Genomic DNA, 17286 nt, shown 5'->3' with positions numbered 1-17286 from the left:
TGTCAAGAATTTTGTTTAGGCCAGATTGTCCTTCTCTGCTACCTTTGAAAGGCTTTTTCCACTGACCTGGCCGGGAGCCCCTGAATCCGGCGTTTACCGCCGTGTTATCTGGGCTACCTTCTTTATTTTGACGCTTGTTTTTGTTGCGTCGTGGTTTACCATTGCCATCCCTGACTTCGGGTGTGCTTGGGTCGCTGGTGCTGCTACGGGCCAACCAGCTGTCCTCGCCCGCACAAAAGCGGGTCATGAGGCTTGTTAGGGCTGCCATTGTTCTCGGTTTTTCTTGGCCGAGGTGTCTGGCGAGCCATTTGTCTCGGATGCTGTGTTTAAAAGCTGCTAAGGCTTCGGCGTCCGGACATTCGATGATTTGGTTCTTCTTGGTGAGGAACCTGTTCCAAAGCTTTCGGGCAGACTCTCCGGACTGTTGGATTATATGACTTAAATCATCTGCATCCGGAGGTCGGACATAAGTCCCTTGAAAATTGGCCTGAAAAGCGTCCTCGAGCTCCTCCCAACTTCCAATTGAGTTTCTGGGGAGGCTTTTTAGCCAGTGCCGAGCTGGCCCTTTAAGCTTGAGGGGCAAGTATTTAATGGCATGGAGATCGTCTCCACGAGCCATATGAATATGGAGGATAAAGTCCTCTATCCAGACTCCAGGGTCTGTGGTCCCGTCGTACGCCTCTATGTTCACCGGTTTGAATCCCTCTGGGAATTCGTAATCCAATACCTCATCAGTGAAATATAAGAGGTGTGCGGCACCCCTTTATTGGGATGTGCCATGGTGTTCGGATGGTTGTAGTATTCGGTGTTGGTTTTGAACCGTAGCGCGCTTCCTAGATCCATAGATGGATTTGATCGCGCCGGATTTTTCACGCAAGTTCTCACGTAGATCGTGTGTTGACTTATGCGCGACTTTGTTAGCCGCTCTATCGTGCTCACAAGGTGGTGGATCCGGCCGGTTGGCCGTATCATTCTTCGGCTGTATGGGCTCTAAGGCCTCATCGTCAAATTTCGGTAATAGCTTGCGCTTTGGATAGCTATTTTTATGGTAACTTCCACCATACTTTGTTACTTTGTTCCACCTGCTCTTGAGCGTATCTTGTGCGACCTTAAGCATTTGCTTCTGTTTCTTCAGGATCCTCGCTATGGCAATAAGCCTTCTGCGGGGGTTCTCTTGCTCCAAGTGCGTTTCTGGGATGATGTGTGCATGTTCGTCCGGACTGTTTTCTTCCCCAGACGGGGTTTGATGAGGCTTATCCTTGGCGTCGTCGTGTTCAGACGTCGGATCCGTACTATGTTTGCAGTTTGCATCTTGATCGTGCTCTGCCACCGGGGTGGTGCAGTCGTCGTTTCTTCTAGAGTCGACTGGATTGTTATTTCCTCTTGCGCTGTTATCACTGTTTTTGCTATGGCGGGACTTAGAGCAGCGCTGCTGACGTCAGCGCTTGGGTTGCTTGGAGGGGGCATCCTCCGCTGTCTCTTTGCAATTGCCCTCTCTGGGTGTATCCACCATGTGTACGTCATGTGATGAAGTGGCGGTCCAGCGCCCTGTGGGTGGTGGTTCCTGTTCGTCTCCTGCATCGTCGTCCATACCATCGATGTCTTCGGAGTTGAAGTCGAGCATGTCGGTTAAGTTGTCGACGGTGGCTACTAAGTGGGTGGTGGGTGGGCAGCGAATTTCTTCATCGTCCGCATCCCATTCTAGCCGGACATAGTTCGGCCAAGGTTCTCCTGACAGGGAGAGAGACCTTAATGAATTTAGCACATCTTTGAAAGGTGAGTGCTGAAAGATATCCACGGAGGTGAACTCCATGATCGGCGCCCCGTCGGATTCGACGGGCACGGATGTAGGCGGGTCGGAGTCCGTGGCCGGAGGTAAATCCAGTGGTGCGGCGATGCGGCTCTCGAAAGGGGTGAAGTCAGTATCTGGCTCTATAGCCACTGAGAGTGCGGCTTCCATGGCGGGGTCTATCCCTCCGCTCTCGGATGGCGTGATTTGCTCCAGATTAACGGCCGGAGTAGTTGCGGATGCGATCTCCCAAACACTGTCCGACAGCAGAGTTACGTCATGCTCGTCGTGACTGTGCGTTGCGTCCGACATGGGCTCGAATCCATCGAAGATCAAGTCTCCGCGAATGTCGGCCGTGTAGTTCAAGTTTCCAAGTCTGACCTGATGGCCAGGGGCGTAGCTCTCGATCTACTCCAGATGGTCAAGCGAATTGGCCCGTAGTGCAAAGCCGCCGAATACGAAGATCTGTCCGGGGAGGAAAACCTTTCCCTGGAACACATCGGTAGCGATGATCGAAGGAGCCCTCAAGCCCTATGGTGATGACACAGTGGAACTCTCAATGAAAGCACCAATGTCGGTGTCAAAACCGGCGGATCTCGGGTAGGGGGTCCCAAACTGTGCGTCTAAGGCGGATGGTAACAGGAGGCAGGGGACACGATGTTTACCCAGGTTCGGGCCCTCTTGATGGAGGTAATACCCTACGTCCTGCTTGGTGCAACTCACTAGGGTAGATCTTCACAAAGTAGGCAATCTCCTTGCATGTACAAACTTCTTGGTGCAACTCCACAATCTTGACGGAGGCTCCCAAGTGACACCTAACCAATCTAGGAGACACCACTCTCCAAAGTAGGCAATCTCCTTGCATGGAGGTAATACCCTACGTCCTGCTTGGTGCAACTCACTAGGGTAGATCTTCACAAAGTAGGCAATCTCCTTGCATGTACAAACTTCTTGGTGCAACTCCACAATCTTGACGGAGGCTCCCAAGTGACACCTAACCAATCTAGGAGACACCACTCTCCAAAAGGTAATAGATGGTGTGTTGATGATGAACTCCTTGCTCTTGTGGTTCAAATGATAGTCTCCTCAACACTCAACTCTCTCTCACAGATTTGGATTTGGTGGAAAGATGATTTGAGTGGAAAGCAAGTTGGAGAAGGCTAGCGATCAAGATTTATGTGGTTGGAGTGGATTATCTTGACCTCAACACATGAGTAGGTGGTTCTCTCTCATAAAATGTATGCTCGAAGTGTAGGCATGTTCTGATGGCTCTCCTCACGAATGAAGAGTGGGTGGAGGGGTATTTATAGCCTCCACACAAAATCTAACCATTGCACACAAATCACCAAACTCGGTGGGACCGAATCAGAAAACTCGGTCGGACTGATTTGGTTCATAATGTGACCATTAGGTATTTCAGTGGGACCGATATGATCAACTCAGTGGGACCGGTGTGCTAGGGTTAGGGTAAAACCTCATCTCGATTTGACCGATTACGCAAACTCAGTGGGACCGATTTTGGTAATAAGCTAACCAGAGAGTTGGTCAGGCAAAATCGGTGGGACCGATTGCATATCTCGGTGAGACCAAAATTATTGCAATAGGTGACAGAGAGTTTGCAAGCCCATCTCGGTGAGACCGAGATCCCATCGGTGAGACGTAATCTATTAGGGTTTGTGGTAGTGGCTATGTCAAGAGAACTCGTCGGCGCCGGATAGAAAGTTTCAGTGGGGCATAGTTTGACTTTTTGGTTTGGGACATATGTGGATATGGGAAAGTGGTTGAGGGTTTTGGAGCATATCACTAAGCATTTTGAGCAAGCAAGCCATTAAGCAACACCTCATCCCCTTTTAATAGTATTGGCTTTCCTATGGACTCAATGTGATCTTGGATCACTAAAAGTAAAATGTAGAGTCTTGAGATTTTGAGCTTGAGCCAATCCTTTGTCCTTAGCATCTTGAAAGGGTTCCATATCCTCTTGTCGATGCCACTCCATCTGTTGAACTTGTATGAAATATACTAGATGAAAACATTAGTCCAGCAAAAGATATGTTGACATTAATTGCCAAAACCACCCAGGGAGCACTTGTGCTTTCAAACGTGAAATACGATTAGTTTCTCCTACAATATGACAAGCAGTGAGGTACCAGGAAACTTAGCTATCCATGATGGACTCTCTTGAATGCTATCATTATTAATCTCTGCGTGTTTGAGTTGTGCATTTGTCGATGGGCCTGGGAGTTGAGCTAGTAGGGCAGTGGCCTGGGTCCAAAGTAATAGAGGTAGCACAAAAACATTCTTTGAGTGTAGGCCTTTCCTTGCTCAAGCCTGCCTACTATAATCGCCAGTGCTTGAAAGGAAAAGTGAAGGAAAAACATAGGAATTGGAAAGTTTCCTATGGTACTACTATTCATGAAATTGTTTCAAAGGAATGGAGCAAAGGAAAACTGTAGGATTTGTTCCTTTAGTGTCTCCTTGAAAGAAAAACCATAGGAATTTTAATTCCCACTTGTCCTCCTTTTCAAATTCCTATTCATGAAGCACAAGACTAAGAGATAGTAGCATAATAGCATTATAGTCGTACATTTTCTTGTGGTTTGACTTAATCTCACCTTGCTTCTTTGCATCCTGTGATCTTCCAATTCTTGTGAATCAAACACCCAGATTGGCATAAATCCTGTGTTTTTAAATTCTCTGTTTTGCACATGCATTCCTATCCTATTCCTGTCTATTTCCTATCCCTGCATTGTAGAATCCTCAAATTCAAACAAGCCCTTACACAATTACTTCTGTTACAGATATGTGTCAAAGAAAACCTGGTGTGGTTTGTCCTGCTCCTGCTGCGCTTTGTTCCACCCCAGCTCAGTTGCTCCAACGACGGAAGGGTTCACCACAATAGGGATCCGCTCTCCAGACTGTCTTTCGCCGCCTCAGATCTTCTTCCTTGCCACCGGCAGCCACGACAACTGCTTACCATCATCAACTAAGCAGATGACCTTGAGAACTACACGGGTCCGCAAAAGAAGTCGCACTCCTCTGTGTCTGCTTATGTTATGCATCGCTTAATATGATGACATGCTACTTTATCGTCGTGTTTACCTATTAGACTCCGAGTCAGGTCCAAACTAATGCTGAAACTTGAGTTTTTAAATGGTTGTGGGGTATATATTGGGGCAGCAATCAGTACTATTTGTCTACTATCTGGTTAATCTCGGGTGTCTACTATGAGTTTCATGTTGGGTGCAAACAAACATTAAAGGATCCATTATCTGTATTTTTTTAACTAAAGCTATTATCTGCCTGCTATGATTGGTTTTGGGTCTATCCATAGTTTGCTACCATCACTCTGGATATGTGCATGCACTCCTTACATAATCTCACTATGTTTTATTCATATGCATGTCAGTTATTGTACACAATGGAACTAAAAATGTAGAGAAAAAGAGACGAGCCTTGTGTGGCAATAAAATTTCATGCAGACGTCGCTCCATGGTGGGCGCAAAGGCAGCCCCCCTCCACCCATTTCAAATCGTAATCAAGAGGAAGATAACTGTTCTGAGGGGGATTCAGAAGGAGAAGACCACTCCTATTTATCCCGTGAGGTCTTCGCTCTAACTTGGCATGCTGATGTTGGTAATATCATGCATATGGTGCCTTGCATTGCTTACTGGATACATCAAATATGTCATCTGCTTAGTTTAGACATGCTTTGTGTCAATGCCATCAGTTTAGTTTTTTTATCGTACTCCCTCCATCCCGTAATTCATGTCGCACGCGTAGTTCATTGTCAATTTTATAAAAAAGCCCTCACAGTTTCAAAACAATCACAAACAACTCCCTCCACCACCGTCTTCTTCCTTTGCCGTCGCCCGTGCGTCTCCAGGGGCCGGCGCCGCCAAGCCGCGCGATTTGCCGCCCACCAGGAAGTGTTCCGCCTCTGTTGCCACGCACCTTCAACGCCGCCGCCATCGCCAAGTACTTGCTCCAACATCGCCGCCTAGACCTGCGCCGCCGTGATCCCCTCCCGCAGCGGTTACATGCAGGCCTCGCTAGAATTTCCCACCATGATCCAGTGGAGCGGGAGCTCCCTCTCACCGTCCTCGAGCTCCCGTGAGTCCCCCTCGTGCTCCCGCGAGTCCACCTTGAGCTGCCTCCCATGCGCCACCGCGGTCCCTCCCATCGTGATCCACCTATGGGCATTGCCGGAGCCGGCCTCCACGATCCGGTGGACAGGAGCTCGCACGCGTCCTCCGTGGTCTCCCACGAGTCCTTGTCGTGCTCCCATGCGCCGCCGTGGTGCTCCTTCTCTGCCTGCGTGCCCGCACGACTTTTTCTCCTCTGCTTCTCCCTTGCCGCCGGTGGAGCTAGCCCATGCTGCTGCTGCTCCTCTTCCCATGTTGATTCTACTGCTCCTATGCCCGTGCTGATGTTGCTGATCCATGCTATGTTGTTGTTGTTGCTGTTGACTACCGCCGTGACTGCTGCTGCTGGTGCTATTTTCTCTCTAAAGAAGGTACTCCATCAGAGTACTGCTACCTGAAAATTTGTGAAATTGATTTACTGTTAACTAAAAGCTTTCAATTAATAGCAATTGCCCCTAGCTGATCTTGTTGCAAATACTCCAATGATGATCAAATGAGGGAACAAGCGTCAGTTCATAGTTGCTGAATTCATTTTGAGCATATGCTATCCAATAATCCAAACCTTGGCACTCGCGGATAAATTTGCCGAGCAGCCTTTTGCTTTGTTGCCCCAAAGCAGCTGGTTGCCCCATGCCCATGTTCCAAAACCCATGGGGGAAACTGAAAGGGGCCCAACTTTCGCCTACATTTGTTAAACATCAATGTTTCCTTGAGCAGAATTCAGTGAACAAGAGTTGATAACCTAACATACTAATTGTACAGTCCTCATTTTTTTTCTGAAGATTGCATTGCATGTTATGGTACAGACTGTCATGTGAGCATACAAAGATGAACAATTAGGGAGTTGGCTTTATAGATTTCTGGACACTGCACTTGTTAACATTTCCATGTTTCACTAGTCCATCAGGACTTTGTGGAAGAGGGATAAGAGCTGATCAGGTCAACTAACCCTCTGCTTGTTTTGACGGCAGTCTGACGGATCAACTAACTCTTTTTTCTTAAACAGAGAGGTGCTATCAACCAATTTTACTAGAGACACTATGTAGTAGCTTTTCATCCACCTAGAGTTAAATATACCAGAACTACTCCATGCCATGGTCTTGAAATCTTAAGTCCAAGAAATCTAACAGAACTAAAATGATGCATTAATTTGTTCTTAAGTGAATCACATTGATGCAGCAATGATGGCAGGATAATTTGAACCAGTTTTGTGCTGAATTGTTGTGCATTTATGCAGAAAGATAGGCCAGGAGGCAAGCCTATGTTGAATTGATGTGCAGTAAAGATAGGTCGGGAGGAAAATATTTTCTATGGTGTTGGCAAAAGCAGTGTCACCCAACAGTGGGCAAATCAACAGATGCTTTGACCATTTTTATTTTTTTTGCAGATGAGGGGATTAGCATGAAAGGCTGCTTAACTAGCACCTTCATATTTTTCTTTAATTGAGTAATAAGTTAAGCAAAGCTTTTGTCAGACCAGGCAATCTGCGTGTAAAGATATTTGCATCAGTGGTGCATTTTGAGGGGGAGGGACATAGGAGACAAGGACACTAGCCCTGAGTGGCTGAGCTGCTGAGCTTACCTTTGGTATGTATGATCATTCCTTTCCTCTCATTAAAGTGGAGAGGAAAGGATAATATAATAGCAATGATGTAGCAATTTGTTCTAAAGTGAATCACATTAATCTACTGGATCTACACTGAACAAATTTATTTGGATTAATTTGAATTAATCAGAATAATATAGTTTAGAAACAAAACTTGGCTGAAAATTCAGTCATTCTAAAATTTGCTTTAGTTAGTTTACTCCTAAAATTCAGTAAACAACTACTCTGCATACATGCTGGAGATCAATATCAACAACTATTCTGCATATTTTCCAAGATGTTTCAAAGATATGCACACTGCTTTTTTACACACAACAAACATAACTTTTTGCATCTAAGAAAACCTCATGGATTGTCCTAAATACTCCGTGTCAATAATTATGGTACTAACTGATTGGCAACAGTTTCTTTGGGTGCACAATTTAAACATAAAATGACAGTACAAGAAGATCTTCGGTACTCCAATTTCTTTCGGTTTTGACAGCTTATTTTCAGTTTCAAAATGGAAAATACAGTTCTTCAGCACTCTAATTTTACAAACTGAAAATAGCAGCACCAAGAATTGAGTATAACATGATTGTTGTGAATTGCCATATACTCCTACAAGTCAACATGTGTATCAACTTTATTGGCTATAATTTTGTTGATCAACATGAACTACCGGTCACTGTTCTCCTTTGTACTAGAGCATCTGTGTATAATACAGACTTGAGTATAATAAGAGCATCAACTATCGATGCATGAACTTGAGTACATCTTCAACATGTAATTACTGAAGCACATGAACTTGAGTTTACTCAGAAAAGTGGTACCTTTTCACACAGAGTTGATTTGTCAATTGCAGTACTAGGGAGCAAGCACAAAGACTACCTCTTTTTACTCATCCATCCATCTCCATCTCCATCTCCAAGCGCCACCTCGTCTCCGGTCACTTCCACTGCCGACGGGGTCGTCGATTCAAGCAGCTCCCTCGCGCGCACGTATACCCTGTAGTCCTCCGAGCTCACCTCCTGTGCCGTGCATTTCAACTAGCTCCAGAAATCCTTCATTCGCCTATCTTCTCGCTTGCCGGCCACCTCCCCTGACCTGAGTACGGACGGGCGCATTGGTGCTCTGCTTCGCCACCATCGGCGGGTGTGCACATCGGAGCCTCGCTGTTGGACCGCTCCAATCTGGCCACTCAATCCAACCGAGCTCATCTCCTTCCTCTCCGCCAAGGCACCTCCACTCCAGTGACTCAATCCATCCCGTCAATTGTAGTAGCAAGCAACTCAATCCATCCCATCAATTGCAGTAGAAAGCACAAAAGGGGCACCTGAGCTCCTCCACCTTGGTCGACGGCGTCATGGAGGGGCGAGCTTCGTGGTCGAAGGTGAGGAGGTGGTTGACGATGGACAGAAGCGGAAGGAGAGCAAGGACTCCGGACAGTGGTCTCCAAAAAATCAAACCTTCACGGCCGGCGAGCAGAGGGGAACGAGGCGGCGGGCAAAGAGGACGAAAACCACCGCGTGGGGCGACGCGGGGGGAGGGGGAGTGGCATGCGGTGTGCGGTGGCGGGAGGGGGAGCAAGGCGGCGGGGGCGAGGGCAAGGGAGGCGCGACCAAATCGACCGGCGTCGGAGAAGAGCGAGGAAGGAGACAGAGGACCACGAGTTTGGTCAGGAAAACCACGAGGGCTAAACTGCAAAAATGTTGTCGCGGCATGAATTACGGCATGAAGGGAGTATATGTGAATCACGCAATGCCATCTTGTTTAGCCAGGCATCATATATGTGAGTTTGTAACATCCCAAATTTTCAATTTGGAATGTTCTACATAGATCATTCATGCATATCATATTTTATTGCACTTCATTTTGCGATCCTTGAAATCCTAAGAAACTCAAGGACCCTCGGAGAGAGTTGGGGATTTCCCTGTTTTCATATTTGAGTTTTAACAAATATTGAAACGAGGATTTTTGGTTTTAATTAGTTTTCTCTCCGAGAATATTTCATCTTAAAATATATGAGAGGAGATAATATGACTTCTCCAAATTAAATGAAATATTGGAGGAAAAATATTAAAATCAAATGTTTGTTTTTATCCGGAGTTTATTGCTATTTTATTTGAATTAGAAAAATTGCACGTTTTCCAAAGTTGCAGTTTAGGGCCAAGAAAATGTTCATCCTGTTCTAAATATTTTATTTAGATGGAGAAAATTTGTTTTGACATTTTTAGAATTTTATTATATTTTCTAGGATTTTTTCGTTCGGCTGAATTATTTAAAAAACGCGTAGTGGCCCAGTGGGCCGAAGCCCAGCCGAGTCGGCCCGCTTCCCCGACGCCGCCTCCGAGCTGGAGACCGCGCCGCCGCCGCCGCCAGAACCGGAGTCCGGCCGGGACTCCGTTTTCCCCGCGCCTTGCCCCCTCCTCCAAGCTGCCCCCCCGTCTCTTATAAGCCGCTGACCCCCCCCCCCAGAGCCCCGAGCCACCCCGCCGCCGCAAGCCGCCAACCCCGCCGTCGCAAGCTGCTGCCGTTTTCCCGCTCCACCGCCGCCCCGCGCTGCGCCGCCGCTCGCCGGAGCCGCCCGCCGCGCAGGGCCTCGCTGGAGGTATAGCGCCGTTCGGTTTTTTTAAGAAAAATCATTTCGGTTTTCATTAAAAAAAACCCTAGTTTGTTTTTTTAGATCGGTTCGCCAGTTTTTCTCGGTTTAGTTACTTTGCGGACGTTCGTCCATACGTTCGTTCTAACGAACGTGTTCACTCGTTAGCCGCAGACAACGAACGCTCGTTCGTTAGCCTGTTCGTCAGTTTTCTTTTTCTTGGATTTTTTGCGATAAATTTCAATCGTGATTTCTGATCCGATTTTCGTTTTAGTTTATCTTTTTGCTCGTTTGTCGGAATCAGGCGATTCAAGCGCCAAGATCTTTGTCTCGAAACCCTCTTTCCGTTTAACCAACTTCAACAAGCTTTTGCTACTGTAAAATTGGACCTTAGTTCAGATTAACAAATGGATCTTGTTTCTTTCGCAGTTTGAGTTTCGTTGCTCCGTTTGATTTGATTCTTTTCGCAAACCGGAGTTCTTAAGTTGAACTTTCTGGTTAGATCTTCTTATTTGAGATTTACCCATGTTTCTTTGTTTGTTTGCTTATGTATACTATTGTTTGTTTGGGATAGAACACCCGTAGTGCGAAGCGTGCTACTACGAATCCCTAGGTTTTGCGGATCATCAGCAAGGCAAGTAACACTTTGATCATACCCCTTTATCACCCAGTTTTTATGCATTAGTTCCAATCCTCAAACATTGCATGGTTAGGATGTGATTAACATGTGGGTTGGGAAGTAGTTGATGAGGTAGAACCTATTGCCCTGTTATATTCAAACCCTTAGGAGTTACTTCTACGTATTGCTTATATTGCTATGCTATGCTCGTAGACATGGTTTGGGTGAGTGAAATCCATGACAGATGTGAGATTGTTAATTAATGGTTCAACTTAAGGTGGCAACTTGAATACACATCTGGGTGGATTTTTTGTTGGGCACCTGGGGAATCCAGTGTTGTCCTAGGATATCCCGGAGTATCCGTGTGATAATCCTATGGTCCGCCACCCAGGCTCAAAGGGATTTGAGATATTTTCATGCTAGAAACTTCCGTGTGCAGACACAAGCTATTATGGGATCTAGCATAGTTGAGTAGGTTGTGTGAAGCTCCTGAAGAGGTGGATCAACAGGTAGAGGGATGTAGGTTGGTATGGTCAGACCGGAGTAAGGGGTCAATGCTTCTGAAATACTGTCTCTCGGTCATCCGTTTCTCAAACACCCTGTAGTGCGAGAAATCCAACGGAGGAGATCGGGTCTTGTGGGTAAAAGTGCGCAAATCTCTGCAGAGTGTATAAACTAATCATGGTTAGCCATGTCCCCGGTTATGGACATCTTAAGTATCTAGTACTTGGAGTATCATAAGTATCTCATCACTCTAAATAAAATTGTTGGGTTGTTAATTACTTTAATTGGGATTGAGTTGGAGGAACCTTCTCAATGATGTTTCAACTACCATGATAGTTAAATAAAATTTATTCCTTTGTTGTAGGGAAAAATTGGCTTTTCGCAAAAATCATAACCATAGAGCTTTCCACCAGCCAAATATGCATGTAGTGATAGCATTATTCTGTTTTTGCTCTACTGTGTTACTTCGCCAGCATATTCCATATGCTGACCTGTTTTCGGGCTGCAACATATTATGTTGCAGACTTTTCAGACGAGGAGTAAGGTTCGTTAGGTCGTTGTCGTGCAGCTCAGCTATGTCGTTGGAGTTGATGGACTCGCTTTATCTTCCAAGCCTTCCGCTGTTATCATATTAGATGGCCTTAAGCCATATATATTGTAATAAGTTCTATTTTGAGACATTCGATGTAATAAGTGTGTGATTGCTACTCCATTATAAATCCTCAAGTACTGTGTGTGTCAGCATTACCGATCCAGGGATGACACTGAAGCACAGAGACTTGACCGTTTGAGGTCGGGTCGCTACAAGATGATATCAGAGCACACGCTGAGTGTAGGACACGACCACTAAGCTAAAACCCTAGATCACTATTCTCTTCTCATTTTTGACTCCTCTCGATTTTCTAATCTTTAGGATGGCGGACGCAAGGAACAAGTTTGCACAACCGGATGAAGAAGCACCTTTTGGACGACACTTGAAGGAAGTCACTAGGTACTTGAACATTGGAATACCAAGTTTCACCGGGACTCACAACGCCACTTTACCAGAAGAGGAGCGATGGATGATTCAAGTTCAAGTTCCAGGAAGGACATTCACGCCAGTCACTAAGCCCATAGAGTTTTCCTTCGGTGCACCAACCTGGAGTCTAGGAAAGAGTATGGCAGCTCACATCACCATGGGACGCATTGGAGAAGTTTATCATAAGGAGCTTAAGGATACTATCTATCAGATTTGTGGGCGCCGAGATGAGCAATGGGAGATGATCAGCACCAGGAAGGATAGATCAATTGCAGCTTTCATCCAGGAATTAAACCAACACATTCGTCGCCAGGAGAATTAGATGTGCGCAGGAATGATAGACCTGAAGAAGGCAATGACAAGGATCATGGAAATGGAGGAAGAACTTAAAGCTACACATGAAGATTATGAGGAGGAAATCTTCGTAGTAGTGGATAAGAATGCCGACCTAACAATGAAGCTACGAGTATTCATGGGAGACCCCGCACCAGGAGGAGAAGACGAAGAACCCAAGGAGATTCGCCCGGAGGATTACATCATCATCGACGACACCGACTCGTTTCCCGACAATAGTGATGATGATTATGAAGACGAAGCTGGAGCAGACATCATAGTCTTCAACCGAAGAATATTTTTAGTAGACCACCACATCAGTAGTAGAATTCCACCATGTAAATAGTATAGCCCGAGCACTTTTCTAACGATAGTTAGATCGATTGTGTGCCCTTGCTTGATTGATTGAGTGAAATGATTGTGTTTGTCTCATGTGCATATGGGTAGTGCTTTCTCATTAGACCTCATTCTATTCTAATCTCTCCCCTATAAACCCATCAGATGCCTCCGAGACGTGACCCGGATTTACCTTCCCACCGGAGCTCACTCAGTTGATCCAGCAGCAGAATACCATAATGTAGTTGTTAGTTCAGAACCAAGGCAACAAAAACAACAACAACAACAACAACAATCCACCACCACCACCAGTTGATAACTTAGCCCGTTTTCTGAGGTTGCAGCCGCCGGTGTTTTCCAGTAGCACCGAGCCCATAGTAGCAGATGATTGGCTCCGCAGGATTGGAAGGGAGTTAACCACTGTAGGATGTACCGATGCTGAGAAGGTGTGTTTTGCCGCACATTAGTTGGATGGACCAGCAGCCTCATGGTGGGAGAATTACACTGTCACCTACCCTATAGCCACGGTGACATGAGATCAGTTTCAGCAAGCTTTTCGTACAGCCCATGTCTCAACTGGAGCTATGAGCATGAAGAAGCGTGAGTTTCGCAACTTACGCCAGGGGAACCGTACTGTGGCTCAGTACGCGGATGAGTTTAGCAAGTTATCCTGTTATGCCCCTGATGATGTGGCCACAGATGCCGCAAAGCAGGAGAAGTTTATGGAAGGGCTGAATGATGAGATGAGCATGCAGTTTATGGTGACAACATTCAACAACTACCAGGAGTTGGTAGATAAGGCTCTTATGATTGAAGGGAAGCAGCAGCAGATTGAGAACCGCAAAAGGAAGTATGGACAAGGAAGGTATAATTCAGGAGCTCAGCAGAAGCCTCACCTAACCCAGAACTCGGGAGGACTTGTTCATAACCATGGAGGCCACACCCATAATGGAGGAAGTAACCATAATCATACTGGGCCAAGGAATGGGAATGGGAATGGAGCAATCAACAATCAGAACCGCTCCAATCCAGCCACACCCACGAAGAGAGACCTAAGCCACGTTACTTGTTTCAAGTGCGGGAAGACTGGACACTATGCCACGGAGTGCCCTGAAGCGAAGAATGGAAATGGCAATGGGAGCGCTAGAAAGAAGCCCAATCCATTCAACAAAGGACAAGTGAACCACGTCAACGTGGAGGAGGTTGAAGAGCAGCCACACGTGGTTATTGGTAAGTTTTTGGTTAAGTCTTTTACCGCCCTTGTTCTTTTTGATACTGGTGCATCGCATTCATACATATCAAGGGAATTCGTGGATAAGTTTAAACTACCAACCTAAACCCTTAGACCCATCTGTTAGTGAGTTCACCTAGAGCAGAGTATATGGCTAGTCGATGGTGCGACCAGATACCCTTAACCATTGGTAGCCATGTTTTTCCGTCCGACCTAATAATCTTGGAGTCACAAGGATTGAATGTGATATTAGGAATGGATTGGATGTCAAAGTATGGAGGAAGCATTGACTGTGTTAGTAAGTCAATTTGTCTCACCACCCCGGAGGGAAAAAGGATCAAGTATGTATCTAGGCATGCGCCAAGGAGTAGCCAATTAAATACCCTCACGAGAGTTGTTCAGGAGGAAGTGCCTGTAGTCAAGGATTACCCGGATGTTTTTCCAGAGGAGTTACCAGGCATGCCACCGGATCGAGACATCGAGTTTTTGATAGAGTTATTGCCAGGCACCGGGCCTATATCGAAGAGACCATACCGGATGCCCGCAAATGATCTGGAGGAGATTAAGAAATAGATCAAGGAGTTACTGGAGAAAGGTTACATTCGACGGAGCTCATCACCATGGGGAGCCCCAGTGCTTTTGGTTGAGAAGAAGGATAAGTCCCTAAGAATGGTTGTTGATTATCGTGCGTTAAATGAGGTGACGATCAAGAACAAATACCCACTGCCGATGATCAATGATTTGTTCGACCAGCTACAAGGAGCTAAGGTGTTTTCAAAGATCGATCTGCGATCTGGATATCACCAGTTGAAGATACGAGAGAAGGACATACCAAAGACAGCATTCACCACACGGTACGGGTTGGATGAATATACGGCCATGTCGTTTGGACTGACTAACGCCCCTGCCTACTTCATGAGCATGATGAACAAAGTGTTCATGGAATATTTGGATAAGTTCGTTGTGGTGTTCATTGATGACATAATGGTATACTTGAAGAACGAGGAGGAGCACGAAGAGCATTTGCGTTTAGTTCTCGAGAAACTCAGGGAACATCAGTTGTATGCCAAGTTTAGCAAATGCGAGTTTTTAGCTGAAGGAAGTTGGATTCCTTGGACATGTTATATCAGGAGAAGGTGTAGCAGTAGATCCTACCAAGGTTCAGTCAGTCACTGAATGGTTGGCACCCATTTCAGTTAGCGAGATCCGCAGTTTTCTTGGACTCACAGGATACTATCAGAGATTCATTGAGAATTTTTCCAAAATTGCGAAGCCAATGACGGAGTTATTGAAGAAGGATACCAAATTTAAATGGACAAAATAATGTGAGGCGAGTTTTCAGGAGTTAAAGAAATGTTTGACGACAACCCCAGTACTAATTCTGCCGGATATACGTAAGGAGTTTCAAGTGTATTCCGATGCCTCTCGCCTAGGACTTGGAAGTGTGCTTATGCAGGACAGAAGAGTTGTTTAGTATGCCTCGCGACAACTGAAACCGCACGAGTTTAATTATGCCACACATGATTTGGAGTTGGCTGCCGTAGTGCATGTGTTGAAGACCTGGAGGCATTACCTTATTGGAAATCATTGTGATGTGTACACGGATCATAAGAGTTTGAAGTACATTTTCACACAGAAGGAGATGAACCTTAGGCAGAGGAGATGGTTGGAGCTTATAAAGGATTGTGACATGAAGCTTCACTATCATCCAGGCTAATGTTGTAGCAGACGCCTTGAGTCGGAAGAGTTATGCTAATACCCTAGTGAGCACGGGATGCCGAAGGAGTTAGCAGATGATCTCAGGGAACTTCGATTGGAGATTGTTCCTAGAGGTTTTGTTGCAACAATGGAGGTTCAGTCTACATTGTTAGGAAAGATTCGAGAAGCTCGGAAGGATGACAAAGAGGTTGCCGAGATAAAAGGGAGAATGAGCGAAGGAAAGGCCAAAGGTTTTCGTGAGGATGAGCACGACACCTTATGGTTCGAGGACCGTGTTCATGTGCCCAATAACACAGAGATCAGGAAGTTAATACTTCAGGAGGCTCATGACTCACCATACTCGATACACCCCGGAAACACCAAGATGTATTTGGATTTGAAGGAGCGTTTCTGGTGGACTGGTATGAAGAAGGATATTGCCGAGTATGTAGCCGTATGTGATGTATGTCAAAGAGTGAAGGCTGAGCATCAAAAGCCAGCAGGATTGTTGCCGCCTATGCCGATACCCGAATGGAAGTGGGATAAACTTGGCATGGATTTTATCACCAGATTACCCAGGACCAAATCATGATATGATTCTATATGGGTAGTAGTGGATCGCTTGACCAAAGTGGCTCACTTTATCCCAGTGAAAACCACCTATACAAGTGTAATGTTGGCCAAGATATATATGACCAGGATCGTATGTCTGCATGGAGTTCCGAGGACCATCGTATCAGATAGAGGGACATAGTTTACTTCAAAGTTTTGGCATCAGCTGCACCAAAATTTGGGGACAAGGTTGGAGTTCAGTACAACAACCCGCAGACGGATGGACAGACCGAGAGAGTCAACCAGATTCTGGAGGATATGTTGAGAGCCTGTGCACTAGATTATGGATCTAGTTGAAGGAAATATGCCCTAGAGGCAATAATAAAGTTATTATTTATTTCCTTATAATCATGATAAATGTTTATTATTCATGCTAGAATTGTATTAACTGGAAACATAATACATGTGCGAATACATAGACAAACAAAGTGTCACTAGTATGCCTCTACTTGACTAGCTCATTAATCAAAGATGGTTATGTTTCCTAACCATGAACAATGAGTTGTTATTTGATTAACGGGATCACATCATTAAGAGAATGATCTGATTGACATGACCCATCCCATTAGCTTAGCACCCGATCGTTTAGTATGTTGCTATTGCTTTCTTCATGACTTATACATGTTCCTATAACTATGAGATTATGCAACTCCCGTTTACTGGAGGAACACTTTGGGTACTACCAAACGTCACAACGTAACTGGGTGATTATAAAGGAGTACTACAGGTGTCTCCAAAGGTACATGTTGGGTTGGCGTATTTCAAGATTAGGTTTTGTCACTCCGATTGTCGGAGAGGTATCTCTGGGCCCTCTCGGT

Source organism: Triticum urartu, chromosome 7A, assembly GCF_056163025.1.
Source record: "Triticum urartu cultivar PI428250 chromosome 7A, HENAU_Tu73, whole genome shotgun sequence".
NCBI lineage: Eukaryota > Viridiplantae > Streptophyta > Magnoliopsida > Poales > Poaceae > Triticum > Triticum urartu.
This window is presented reverse-complemented; position numbering follows the sequence as displayed.